Source organism: Aythya ferina (genome assembly GCF_964211825.1).
Source record: "Aythya ferina genome assembly, chromosome: 3".
Lineage (NCBI taxonomy): Eukaryota > Metazoa > Chordata > Aves > Anseriformes > Anatidae > Aythya > Aythya ferina.
This window is the reverse complement of record NC_140298.1, coordinates 16,406,420-16,420,702: the sequence shown is the minus strand read 5'-3', so window position 1 is coordinate 16,420,702 and position 14,283 is coordinate 16,406,420. Positions and strand designations below refer to the sequence as shown.

Below are 14,283 nucleotides of genomic sequence, written 5' to 3'. Positions count from 1 at the left end.
TGCACACAATATTCAAGGCAAGGCTGCACCAATGCTAAATACAGCACTTGAAGTTCCCTCCTGCAGGAACTTTTCAGCTTGGCTTGCCACCTCCAGGATCAGCACTGCTGTCTTCAGCCACTGATGGCTGGAGAAGTGTGCCAGTGTTAAGGGGAGCAAAAGATTGTTATACAGCCCAGTGTCACATTAAATGTTGTGGTACTCTTACATTCTGACTCCCCAAGTGTTGGTTCATTAAATAAATAAAAAAAAATAAAAATTGTCATCATTCTCTTTGATCACCTTTCTCATAGGGAATTAAATCCAACTCTTTTTTCTGGCTTTATTACCAGCTGCTGTTGCAAAAGGTGCTTTTTTTGTTGTTGTTGTTTTTAACTGGCCACTACAGAAGTATCACTTCCATTACATAAAATGTGTAATGGTTGCCAAGAACACTTTAAACCATTTATTTGCCTCATTCAGTAGTGTGGCATAACTAATTTAAGAATATCTTTGCAAATTACATTAATTATGATTTTCCCTTGTGGTATGGAAAACAAAGAACTTTTTTAACAGCAACAGTTTCTCGTGTCCCAGACTTTGCAATGTTCAAACCAATTATCACATCAATAACTACACGAGAAACAGTTTCACAGTTACGGTCATCACTGAGGACACAAGGTTGTAGTTGTTGAAAATGTTCTATCTACATTCATGTATATCTTAACAAGTACCAAAAGTATATTCTTAAAAGAATATAGTGTTTCTCAAGCAAAGCAGTGTTACTCAAGACCACAGCAGTGATAAACAAGTGCTCTTGTTTCTGTCATCATGGTTTAAATTCTGCTTTCAAGATGAATATCTGAATTTGCTCATGTTGATTGATACAGATTTTAAGTCCGTATAGTCATAAATGTGAGCAAGATTTGGCTTAGTGACTTTGCAAACATATTTAAAAAATAGGAAGAAATTAATATAAATAAGGACATGTGTGAGGAGCTGTTTCATATTGCCAGGAGCAGAAAGATTGGGTTTCTTTGGTTAACACATACAGCACATCTGCATCCACATCTTAAGACAGGGAGACAGAACTGACTTAAAGCTACTGTACAGCCCCCAAATACTGTACAGCTCTGCTTTGAGTGTGGCAGGCTCTCCAAGCAGCTGGTTTTCAGCCAGTTCCTGCTGAGCCCTGCTACTTGGTGCTCTCAGTGAGCTGAAGATGGCTTCAAAGTGCTGCTGTGGCAAGTGATGGAAATTTTCACCTGAGCAGTCTGAATAGGTTGAAGTGGTTTTATGGTCACATAACTAAGAGGGAGATATGTTTGCCTAAAGTCTGAACCATTATTTTAAATGTGATTAAGTGTTAAAACTTGTTTTAGTTATAAAACTTAATGAAACACTACTGCAGAGGTGTTTTGGGGCTCCTGCTGGCCCACATAGTACTTCACACAGTCCTTAAATGATACTTTTTCTTGTTTCATTTTAGTTCTCAGGGGAAAAACTTACTCTTTCTGTTTCTTGTAACTCATTAAATACTGACAGCTGGCACAGTGTTGTACACGGCAATGGAAAAATAGCAGGGATATTCAGAAGATATGTACCTGTGGATGCCCCCTGCCCTCCTGCAACTCTTCCCCTTCCCAGTAAGCAACTCTAAGTGGCAAAATCATGAGACTTGGATCAGCCTGACATTCTCCATATATATAAATATATATGTATAGGAGCTAATTTACACTAAAGATTAATTCTTTTGCACTGAGTCAAATTGCAGTTTCTGTCTGCCCTCAAATTGTGTCCTGGATTCATATGTGCAACATCCTCAAAGATGGGACAGCCAGCTAACCTACAACGGGGTAAGCCTTATTTTTCCTTGCAAACCACCCTGTTGTTTCACTGTTGCACTAAAAATGCTGATGCTGAGGAGATGGTAGCAGAGTGATGCTGTCAGACTGCTCAGCACTGTGGATTGAAGCCAGGCCTGATGCACATCAGGACAGTTGACATTATGCCTAATCTGTCACGTGCAAGCAGTTCTGCCCTGCCCTCCTTCACATTTACCAGAGTGACATCTCTGGGCTCTTTATTTAATTTTACCATCTTTGCAAGAAGCAAATAAAAGAATCTGTGATGTGTAGCTGACACAAACACAAATCCTTCTAATGACCTCAGTGAGGCTGAACAATTTTAATCAATATTTTCCCTATTGAAAATTGATTGGGGAATTTGCTGTCATGTATGGCTGTAGTTTTGTGAAATACAAATACATCACGCATGTTTCTACACATGACAATGTGTGCAGTGTGGGTCAATTGTTCTATGCCCTTATCAATCTATTCCATGAAAACTTCATCTCAGTTTAAGGTGGCAATGCAGGATTGACAGGACTTCGTGCACACTTCCAAAATCTCTGTAACAGTCACCATTCGACTGGCAAATTTATCTCCTGCTTCCCCAAATTGGAGCCATCCTTAAACAGTCACTGTCTCCCAGCAGCTCCCAGCCCTGATGGGTGCTGCATTTGCTTTCATGAAGCTCTGAATAAACAATAAATATAGATACACCTGACCTGAGAGTCAGAAGCATTTGATATGGCAATAAGAATGTTCCTGGCCAAATGCTTCAATAGCAATCAGCTTAGCAGCAAATTGGCTTTATTCTTACCAAGAGGTGGCCATACATTTCTTTGGAAACTGGCTGTGGGGTTGAACAAAGTAATATTATTCCCTTACTGCCTCCTATAAAGCTGACAGAGAAATCAGGAAGCAAGATAGCATATGAAGGTGTGATGCTATTGATTAGCTTATGAAAAGAGTATTCTGATTTAGTAGAAAATTAAAAAGAAATATTTCTTCTATGTATTTGAAACAATCAAGTAAGTGTATAGACAAAGAGAATTATTAACTGTATGAATCTCCCCATATGCAGCTTACTGTGCCTAGGTGAAGCTGCAAATAATAATAATTGAAAAATGCTTTTCTTCTCCTCCTGAAATTTGCTGTCACCTTGAATTAGTATTCCTTGTGGTTACCGCTTGTCAAGCACTCAGCCAATAAATAAAACTGGTGGTGTAAACAAAGCTATGTGATCTGCAAGTTGAAGAAGGCTTGGAAAAGCCCTTTGGGGGTCTTTCATTTTCCTAGACAAACAGTTTTTCCTACCCACAAAACTCTAAGTTATCTGTATCAGCCTGCGTGAGAGAGCACTGACTTGGACAACAATTCACCTCTATTCTACAGATTTTAGTCCCATGAATCATTTCCAGTTCCGCTTTCCTGTTCCAGGCAGTGCTGTTGCCACTGATTTCCAGAAGGGAGGGGGTACTATCGAGAATACCCTGTGTTACTATTGTTATTGTTAAATCAAATGAGAGTAAGTTGAAAAACCTCTTGAATATCCTTCTGGAAGCCAACATTTAACAACTGGTATTGGAAAGAGAGACAAGTTTTTTTCCACATCCTGGGAAGCATTCAACACTAGTCTGCACCAGAAGCATGGTTGCTGAATGGACTGGACTTTGAGATCAAGCCAGAAGTGTAATTCCTACTTTCCTGTCACAGCCTCCTTCCTCCTGGGCCTGGAGAATGAGCCCAAAACCTTAAGAAGCATGTCTTGCTTTTGTTGGCTGCCTGCACGACTGAGACCCCCATGTGTCTCCATCCCTGTCCCCATCCCCAGCTGCTCCTCACTTGATGGCTGGACATCCCCATTTAGACATGGGCTCACAATGCAAGGTCACCTCTACCAACCCGAAGCTGCTTCCTGAAGTGGCCAACCCCATTCATCTCTTAACAATTTACCTGAGCTTCCCTTTGTTTTGAAAGCTAAGTGTTGGTTTAGATCATGTGGAGCATTTTATTTTCTGTGCAATTGGGGAACTAACTAGCATTGTCAAAAAATAAGGGTCTTTACAAAGAAATATGTTGGTAGTTTGTACTTTGAACAGGATCACCTTTACTCCAATGGTACCACATTATAAACATGTAAACGAGTAAACCTGGTTTGGGACAACAGGAGATTGTGCTCCTTGAATGAACTAATAGACCTCTGGAAGTCTTTGCTAAAGTATGGTGTTTGTGTGCACGTTTTTATGACTCAAAGAAAGTGGAAAAGTGCTTGAAGGAGAGGCCATTTGTTTACAGAGAGCCTTAATGCACCAGACTCAGGAAGTCCCCAAGCTGAATATAAGCAAAAGCTGGGAGAGCATGAGGGGGCAGAAGGATCACGTATGCTTGCACCATTCCTGCCTTCCCCTTGGTGCCTACTTATGGCCACAGATGGGTATGGAATAAGGGCAAGAGGGATCCTTGGTCAGCATCGGTGTGGCTGCTTTGTCGCCTCATTGGAGGCTCTCAGAGGAAGGGATGTAACCTCAGAAAAATGCACAGGAAGGAGCTACACTTTCCCGAAGTCCTGTCTCTGAAGAGGAGTTATCAAATTTCCTTGCTTAATGATTTAGTCTTCAAAATAACAGAGTTTGGGGCAACACTGCTGTCATGTCATGTGAATCCTGGGCCGTATAAAGTGGTTTATTTGGGATTGGTTTGAGTGGATTCATATGGGTGAGTCCATACCAATGACTCAAACCTTTGGGTTTAGGAACAATGAATAAGATCAAAAATATTTTTAAAAAATATTCAACTTACTTTTTTGTTTAAACATTAAGTAAATACTTCATCTTAATTAGAAGTGATCTTTCACAGTTAAAGCATGGCAGAATTACATATTGTTGTTACGTGCACTTACACATCTATGAATGAAGATCTTCACAAAAGCCTAATCCTAATATCATCATAAGTTTACTAAAGTACAATATTTCTTTAGGTTAGAAGTTAAACAAAATAAATTTGGCTTAACTTATCTTCTATGGGTTACCCCAGTAAGAAAATGAAACCCTCAGTAAAGAGTAGCAATTTCTATTCTTTATTCCAACCCATTGGAACTCCAAAATCCAAACTGCAGTAAAGGGAGGAGAAACAGCAACATGGTTTCACATAACCTTATAGACACCAATAGAATAGCTTTTATTTGTGCTATTTGACGATCTAGCTCTGTGTTTCTGGATCAGTTCTGACCAAGACACTAGTTCAGAGAGAATTCAATTCTTGTCCATCATGAGAATTAATTCATTAAAACTTGCATTGCTCTCAGGGAGAACTGATATTAGGTATACTAATGTAACATTACCATAACAAAATTATTTTAATTTTATTTCATTTCTCACCACTTCATTTTGCTGAAGAAAATGGACCCCCTGCCTGGAAGCCTCAGGATTCTGCTTGTAAGGACACAGAGAAAGAGGTGCTGGTGGAGGAGCCAAGGGAATGTGTGGGAGAGAAAAGCTCCACAGCATCCTCCTGCTGCTCACACGCAACCCCTTCTGCACCTGCACTGCCGCAGGAAAGGCTTGACTCGGGGAGGACCCTGAAGGAAGTTTTGGCTAAAGGATGACTTCCACACTTGGAATAGTGCAGCTCTCTGGGAAGCACTGATGTCTGGACCATGGAGGGCCCCCGGGCATGTTCTGGTCTCCCTAGTGCCTTTTGTAGGACTTGTGTGTTACCTCCAGGTGTGCTGGAGGCTTTTGTTGTCCAGACACAGGTTTTGGCCGAAGCAACAGCCAAGGCAGCTGTGATGATTAGAGGCCTCGTGCTCTCTGGAGGAACAGGAGCAATGCAGTTTTGTTGATGCAGCATCTTTTGTATATATATTAAACAGAAATAGATGGATTTTCAGCTGTGGAAGAAGCTATCAACATTCCTGAACTTACAAGCCCTCAGGACAGCTGGAATCAGGTCCAGAGATCCCTGCCAGCTGTTCCACAGATGTGCCTGTCCAATCTCTCCAAGAAGGCCACTATCCTACAGTAATGTACACGAATAAAAAAGGATGTTGCCTTTAAACCAGAATGGTGACACCTGACATTGGAGCTTTTGTATCAGATCCTGTTGAATTCTAACTCTCCAAATATAAATGTAAAATATCTATGATGATAAAGAACAATGATCTACGAAAGAGGATTTCTCAGTGGGGCTGCTTTACAACCTCTCATCCCCTGAGTCTATACAAATATCCAGGATTGCCCCATCCCACGTGCAGAATCCAGCACTTGCTCTCGTTAAACTTCGTGTTGTTCATGCTTGCCCAGTCTTCTAATTTGTAAAGATCTCTCTGTAAGGGCTCTCTACACTTGAGGGAGTCAACCACTCAGCATTAAAGAGAACTAGCCCTGAAATACCCTGGGGGAACCCCACTAGTGACTGGACACCAGTCCAGCCAGAGGTAACCCTTTTTACTACAACCCTTTCAGCCTGACCCAGCCAATTGTTCACCCATCTTACTATGCGTTTGTCTAACTGTATGCTGGATATTTTGTCCAGAAGGATACTGTGAGAAACAGCATTGAAAGCTTTGCTGAAATCCAAAAAGATTGCATCAACTGGCTTCCTTTGGTCAACTAGGTGGATGACCTTGTCATCAATGGAAATTAAGTTAATTAAGCAGGACTGTGCCTTTGTGAACCCATGTTGGCTATGACCAATGACTGCCTTGTCTTTCAAGTGTTTTTCAATAACTCCCAGAATAGGCTTCTCCATAATTTTACCAGGCACTGAAGTGAGACCAGCAGGCCTGTAATTACCAGAGTCTTCTTTCTTACCCTTCTTGAAAGCTGGAAAAATGTTTGCCAGCTTCCAGTCAACTGGAGCCTTTCCAGATTCCCCAGACCTCTAAAAAATAATTGAGAGAAGTCTGTTGATGACATCAGCCAGCTCTTTGAGCACCCTGGAAGGAATCTCCTTGGGCCCCACAGACATATGTGCATCCAGGTGGTGCAGCAAATCCCACACAAGTTCATAGTCAGCTGGGAGTTTATTGTTTCCCTGATTATGGTCCTCCAGCTCAGGGCTGTGGGAGGCCCAGGGCCCTACATATTTCCCCCTTTTGTTGGGCTCCATGCACACATATAATAATGTACATTTATATTCAGCATTTATACATGTATATAATCTTAGATTTAAACTAGAATATATACAGAAATACATATTCAGATATGTACAAAATATATGTCTGTGTACATAATACATACATGTATATATACATACAATGACTTAAACCTTCAAAAGAATTAAAAAAAATGGTACGTGGAGTACAATCGGTAACTCACAGTGTTTCTGAATGCCCTATATGAGGATGTCCCCAAACATGTAGGACAGCCCATCATCTCATGAAAATCAGATTTGATATTTTGAGTGGCATGCAGAGAAAATCTTGCTCAGTGATTAAAGAGCCATAAACTGTATGCTATAACCAATTGCTGTAACCAATGCTATATGCAAATGCGTAAATTGTTAAGTATAATGTTCAGTGATGAGTGTTTTGATTACAGTCATTTTAGCAAATTTTGATATATGGCTGGAGTAAGATTGGAGGAATGTTAGTTCTATCTTAGATCATCTCAAACCTTGACTCATGTGGGAGATCAGGACATCTTTTTGTTTTTGAGGTATTAGTTTACTATCTTTTTTTATGCTGTGCCCAAGCAAATCCGTTAGCACCAATGGAAGTTAAAAAGAACCACTGGATACTCTCTATGTTTTATCAATGTAAAAAGCTGTGTGGGTTCAGCTAATTTCAGATATCTACCCCACATAAGAGGAAGGGTTTCTGAAAGCAGCATCAGCTTACAAAATGCAAGACTGAACAGCTCCAGTCAACACAGCCAACTTAGTGTGATGATGAGCTCATAAGTGAATCTCACACAATTTTCTGCTGATTCTCTCCATTGCATGTTCAATATGCTCTGTGGCCAGTTAACAAAATACAGAGTTGAAGGACCATCTCTGCTCTTCTACCGACATTCTGTGTTGCTGAAAAGAAAGCGAACAATAATAACTTGGGGAGAAAGAAGGAAGAAGGTCACTGCAATTTTCCCCATGTTGCTGGATGGGGAATATGGCTGAAAAAGCAACTGTGGTAGTGAAGACTGCTGTAGGACAAGAGGCTGGAGCTGCAGAAGCTAGAGGTGAGTGCATGAACAGGAGGGAAATGAGGTGTGAGATTCACATCAGCAAATGTCTGGCACAGCTGGAGACAAAGTCAAGCTTGGTTTTGATGTTCAGGGCTCCAGAGAACCTCTCTTTCAAACTGTTGATTCACTTTGGTACAAACTTTGAAGTATTTCTTTTGTTACCAGGGTTGGACTAAGTGTGCAGAGTAAGACTAAGTAACATTCCTGATTTCCTGTTCTTTGGATCTTTGACTAAAATCAGCCTTGGGCAGTGATCAAGACCCTTTCTGGTTGTTTGTGGACAAACACGTGACACCTCATGGAATTGCTTTGTGTCCTTTCCCCATTCAGCACACCTACCATTGTAGCTGCTTTTTAGCAGTTTGTAAATTTGCACTCACATCTTGAAACGTACTTGGGATGCTTCTGTCCCCTGCTCATACTTGGATGCCATTGTGATATGTGTCTGTAAGGTACTATGCTGCATGTGTCTGTGCTGCATGGGGACCTGCTAGCCCTGCACAAGCTGTGCCAAGTGTCAAAACTGCCCAGCTGAAGAGATGGAGATGCTACTCAAGCACCACAAGAGCCATTCCCCAGCTCAGTGTATTAGCCTGTGTAGAAGCCTGTACCCTACTAGTCCCAAAGGATGGCACAAGTACCTCAGATACCCAGCAAATCCATGACAACAGGTTTAATGCCAGCAAGCTAGCTGTTGGTGCTTTGATAGTGAATTGGTTTCAAACCTTGATGATCCATGATTGATGGGTTTTGTGAATGTGCCTAAAAGGCCTGGCTTCAAAAGAAAAGGCTTCCTCTACTCAACCAGAGCCATTAATAGTATCAGGTTTGCTGGCCACGATAGTATAAGAATATATCAACCAAACAAAATGCTATGTAATCATTACGATGCTCTTAATCAACTGGAAGGCGCCTTCCTGAATGCCACAGAGGAATGCACCAGCTGGTGCTGAATAGTCTTTCTTCTCTGCAAATAAAGCAGTAATCAACAGGACATCTGAGTCCAAGCTTATTTTCCAGGGCCTCATTCATCTCCTGCTCTTACTCATGAGATTATATTCAGTGCCATTACACTGAAAAGATTAAGTTTTATTCCACAGCCAGGAGTTTCAGCACAGTTGATCCTTCAGCCCAGCACATCCTACCCAGGCAATGAAAGAGTGAGTAATTTTTTGTTTAGAGAATAAAGATAACTTTCAGTTACTCTTTTCTCCCATGCCTTTTATACCCTGCATGATGGCAAGGTCGCAGGTTGGTACTTTTATCTGCTCGGTATGTCTTCATTTCATTTCTACACACCAGCTGTTCAGCCACTGTTAGCAGGAGACATGCCAGCCCACAGACATGTGGTGATAAGGATTTCAAAGTTTGTTAGCTGAAAAAAAGTTTAGACAAAATGTGGCTTTGGCTGTCAGAGACAGTAGAACAACCAGACACAAGTTCTTTGGCAAATATTTTTCTAATAATTCCAGACAGAGAACCTATTTAAAATCTTTGACTGGAACAGGGTGTGAATCTTCCATTTCAGTGCTGGAATATCATCTATGTGAGGGTGACTTTTCTTAGCTTGCTTGAAAAATTTGTCAACAATTGGTTTGCACACATGAAATAGCCATTGTTATTTGTTTTGTACGAGGACCACACACCTTGAGCTTCTCTTGTATGAAGGGAATTTCAAGCAACTTTGTGCATGAAATTCAGACAAATGGTAACTTCCTTGCAGAACTAGGTTGCAATACTGTAATTATCAATACACCTCAACCCCTGTGTGCCCTAGACAGACAGAATCAGGAACTCAGTGATGCTCTTATCATAACATGAAGTCACTGAAACCAATAACCTGGATTGTCTGGGTCACTGCTTTGATACCAGTGATGGCATAACTACACAGCTATCTCTTGATTTGGAAAGAAATTTATTGACATGATTGACAATACTGACAGCAACTGACATGAAAGGGCTGCATCATGTATAAAATATGCAAGAAATCTGCAGTCCTGCTTACCCCATCCACAATCTGACTTCTGTGCAAAAGATGACAATCAGAGAGCATCTCTTAACGGAGTCCTACCTGCAACAGCTCTGGGAAGCTTGTGTTTTCCTCTTGATCTTGGACTCACCATTAGGAAGGCGTCACCACAGGCTCACTGGCCTGTCTAAAGCAAGTCCAAAACTGTCTGACAGCAGAACAACAGATCTGTGCTCTTCCTAATTCAGCCAAAAACATAAGAGCAGAATGAAAACAGATCTCTTTGGCAGTTATTTCAGAGATGCTGAACCCCAGCCCACCACTGTGCAATGATGAGATACTGTTCACTTCCAGTCGCTCCCTGTATCAGCCCCCCTATATATTAGAGGAGCTGATAAGAACCAGCTGCCTTGGACAGTGTTTTGAAGCTAAGCACTTGGAAATGCTTGAAGATATTTGGATTAAAGGTAGGCCAAATAAAAGATTATATGAGTAGTAAAGCTTATGATGTGCAGTAAGGCTAGGTGTAGCTTCTTCCCCCAACCCCCCAGCTTTAAATCAAAACTTTTATTTTGAATAGTAATGTAAAAACATAAAACCTTTGTTACTGAGAGGCACCATAATGAGCATCGAAATCAAAACAAAATACTTTCAGTTAAAAATATTCTGGCTCTCTTTAAACTGCAGAATGCTTAGTCAGGTATTATACCCAGATGAGTACTTGAACTATTGCCATCTGCCTTAAAACTTTAAGTATAAAAATGAACCACAAATAAATTCATTTCCAATAGTGCAGAATACATGGACGCAAGCTGAAAGCCAATTGTTAAACAAGCAAGTGCTCTCCTAATTGTAACAAAAAGTGAGCGTGATAATACAAGGTGAAAATAAACAGAAAGCAAACAGAACACACCATTGATTGAGTCCTTCATTATCTTTAGCTTTTAATGGAGGAACCTGTGTGTGTGTGTCATTGCTCTTATCTTACTATAGGCAGTAGGCACACACTGTAAAAATCAGTCCCTTCATTTTCTGCTTGAAAAGATCATTGTAAAAAAAAAAAAAAAAAAGTGTCAGGGAGTGGAGGTCATGCTGATTTATTGGCAATTAAACCTGCAGGATGTCTGCACTCCTTTCAAAACAAAGTATCTCTGGGTAATTCAGCCTGCCAGATTACATAATGGGCTATCTACTAAAATGCATGAATCTTTTTGTTTGTGCACAACAGAAACAATTGACTTGGTCTTATTTAGGAAATTGCTACTATTTTCTGTAAGGTATTTGTATTACCCATGAAGAGAGGGAGGTAAGTTATTTCTTAAAAATGCAAGATTCTCTCCAATAGTAAAAGTTATGTTTTTATTCCTTACATTGTTGAGAATATAAAGTCTAGAGATAAGCTTCCTCCTGCTTAAGTGAAAATAGATGACTCTGCTAAATATATAGTCCAAACACTAAGGGAGACTATATTTGCTTTACTCGAAGTTTGATTTACCAATTCTTGAGCAGCTACATCAGCATGGGCTTTCAAACCAGGCTGCTTTGGCATAGCCCGTTTGTCATGCTTTTCTAGCTGTATCATTTAGAAGTCTGTAAAATGTCTCCCTTAAGTGGCATAGCTGAACTGACAAAATTTTCACTATTCTGTTTTGGCAGAACCATCTCAAACAGGTTTGGGCTTCCGTAAATACCGAGATAGCATACCAAAAAAACAAATGCAAGTATTCCCACCCAAAGTGGTTCCCAGCATACCAATAATGTCAAGGTCTTTCTAACATAGATAAATTATTAGCTCTGTAAGCAGTTTTGGATATCCAATATTCTAGAGTTTCAGTGTTTTAGTGGTGATCCAACGTGTGTATGTTGGTTCTCAGACGTGCAGCATGCAGTGCAGCAGGGATACCACAGTCAGAAACCAGCTCTGAATATCTTTCTAATCAGTATGGAAAAATTGGTTCTGACCAACCAGATTTAAACAAGAACCTCAAGGCTGAGTCCCAGTTAGGACATAGCAGGAGATGAGAGAGAGAAAAGAGAGCAGGCAGCAGGACTGAGGAAGAAGAAATGGTAAAAATCATGCACTGCACAGGAAGCCTCATGGCTTTGCCTAGGGGGAGGAGAGAGCTCACATGCTGGGCTGGTGGTAGGAGGGAGCAAACCGGGAGATGTTCACAGACAAAAACTGCAGGCAGGATGTTGCCATGCAGGAGCTGAGTAGACAGGCATGCTAACCTGAAGAAGTAATAAGTCTTTCTGAAGCCATCATTTCAAACAAGTTATCAAAGCAAATCTGAGATGCTGTTTGTAACCAGAAGTCCTGGAGGAAGCAGTGTCAAAACAGAGCTGGGGCAGCTCTGTTTTTTGCGATATCTCTTTCTGGGCCTTCGGCCAGATCACTACACTTTGCTAGCAGATCAGCCTTGTGCTGGATGCAGTCTGGCCCTGGTCCTGCCTTGGTCCCTGTCCTTCAGAGGACAGATCAGTGGCTGCCTGGTTTGGGGAGGAGGTGCCTTCATGGCTCTGAGTGGCATGGGTCAGGTCTGGCTGATGCACTCATGGCACAACCCTGTTGTGCCCCTCTGCCCTTGTCTGCTCCTCCCCAGAGAGGCTGACTGCAATTTATGAGAGGCAGATTGCATCTTCCCAGTGGGTTCTCCAAATAATATCCTCCATGAAACAGGTCTGGATGGTGGTCTGCACAGGGAAAGCCTTAGCCCAGGATACCTGGGCTATAAAGACATCTACCATCAACAAAATAGAAGTTCTGAAGATACTGACCCTAACGTGGAAGAGGTGGAAAGGTTTATTTTCTGCCCAGAAGAAAAAAAGAAAAAAACAAACAACGTGAGCTATAAGTGCCCTGAAGAGAATTCGCCTCTGGCAAGAACTGGTGCAAGAGCCTGGAAAGGGAGAGATAGCAGTGAGAGTTTTTGGCCTTGGCAATGCAGGCAGGACTTGTCCTTGAGTGGGCAGTGCCTCCAAGGCCAGCTGGAGCAGGGCCAGCAGGCATCAGCAGCCTCTGCTGAGTCTGCATTGGCTTTGTGCAGAAGGTGACACGAGAACAAGGTAGGGTGGAGGGCACCTCCTGCCACCTCCTCAGCACCTACCCCAACTGTCCGTTTTCCCCTTGCCTCCTGCAGCCACCTCTGGTGGAGTTTTGGGGACTGAAAGTATCACTGGGTGAACACCCTGAGCATCTGTGTGAAGTCCAGTGGTGTAGCACAGTAAGTAATGTCTGCCCTGCCTATTTTAAAGGCCTGTTTTGGGAAATAGCACCGTGTTTATTATATATAAAAGCTCTGCTTTTCTTGGTTGCTGTTTTGCTATAGGTTTTCTTCAGTACCACTTGTTCTTTGCTAGTGTGTGGTAGAAATCCAAGATGTTCTGGAGTCCTTGTGACAGTGCTGGGGGAGCAAAAGGGAGTCCAGGGCAGTGTGAAAGAGTGATTTAATCTCTCCAATCCTAAAATTTCAGAACAAGCAGCTTTCAAGGATTTTGCACAAAGCAGCCTGGCAGTTCAGCCTCTGTGTGGTGGCTCTCCAGCTTCTCATGGGTAAGCGAAGGAGTGGCAGGATGACACAGGTGGCTTTGTCTCTGATGTGGCTGCTCTCAGCCCTCTGCCATCTGCTCCCTCTTGCTCTCAGAAATTGCCCATAGGATTTAGCAGGCAAACTGTATCATTGTAGTGAAGCAGGGATGAAACTCAGCACTCACACCAAGCCAGGAGATGAGCACGCATTCCTCCACCCTCCTGTACCCTGTGCCAGCTTTGATGATACCCACAGAAAATGCTGGGCCTTCGACGAGACCTGGGGCAGTTTTGGGTGCTCCAACACTGCACAGATGAGCTGCTGCAGAATTGCAACTACTCACAGAACCATGGGATCACAGAATCACAGGTACTTCTAGAATATGGTGAGTTGGGATGAATATCAGACAAGGCCGAAAATTGAAGCCTTTCTGAGAATTGTCCTGCACCTTCTCCTGTCCCCCTTCTCAGATCCACTGCTGCATCACTTGTCATTTCACAGGCAGCAAAAGAACAAAGCCGACTCTAGTTGTTGTTGGAGTTTAACCAGGTGGCACAGAAGGTGCTCCAGAAAGCCTTAAAGCTTGCTTATTGCCTTTACTGGATTTTCTACAGCATAGTATAGCTTAAAGCCAGAGAAATCCCTCATGTACGCATGTCCGTGGGGACATGCGTACATGACATAAAGATGATGTCTTTTGGAAGGCGCAGAAGCATTTTATTGTATTTGAAGTGTTATGCCACACCATTGTTTAAATAAAATGCCCATTCAAAGTC

General features: G+C 41.9%; 1 long non-coding RNA gene across 1 annotated transcript; it reads left to right on the top strand.

Annotated features, from left to right (window-relative positions):
- The first annotated feature begins 13,031 nt into the window (after window positions 1-13,031).
- Window positions 13,032-14,283, top strand: LOC311434178. The gene is made up of 4 exons (XR_014691307.1): window positions 13,032-13,201; window positions 13,452-13,530; window positions 13,664-13,892; window positions 14,009-14,283. It is a non-coding gene; the product is annotated as an uncharacterized lncRNA (long non-coding RNA).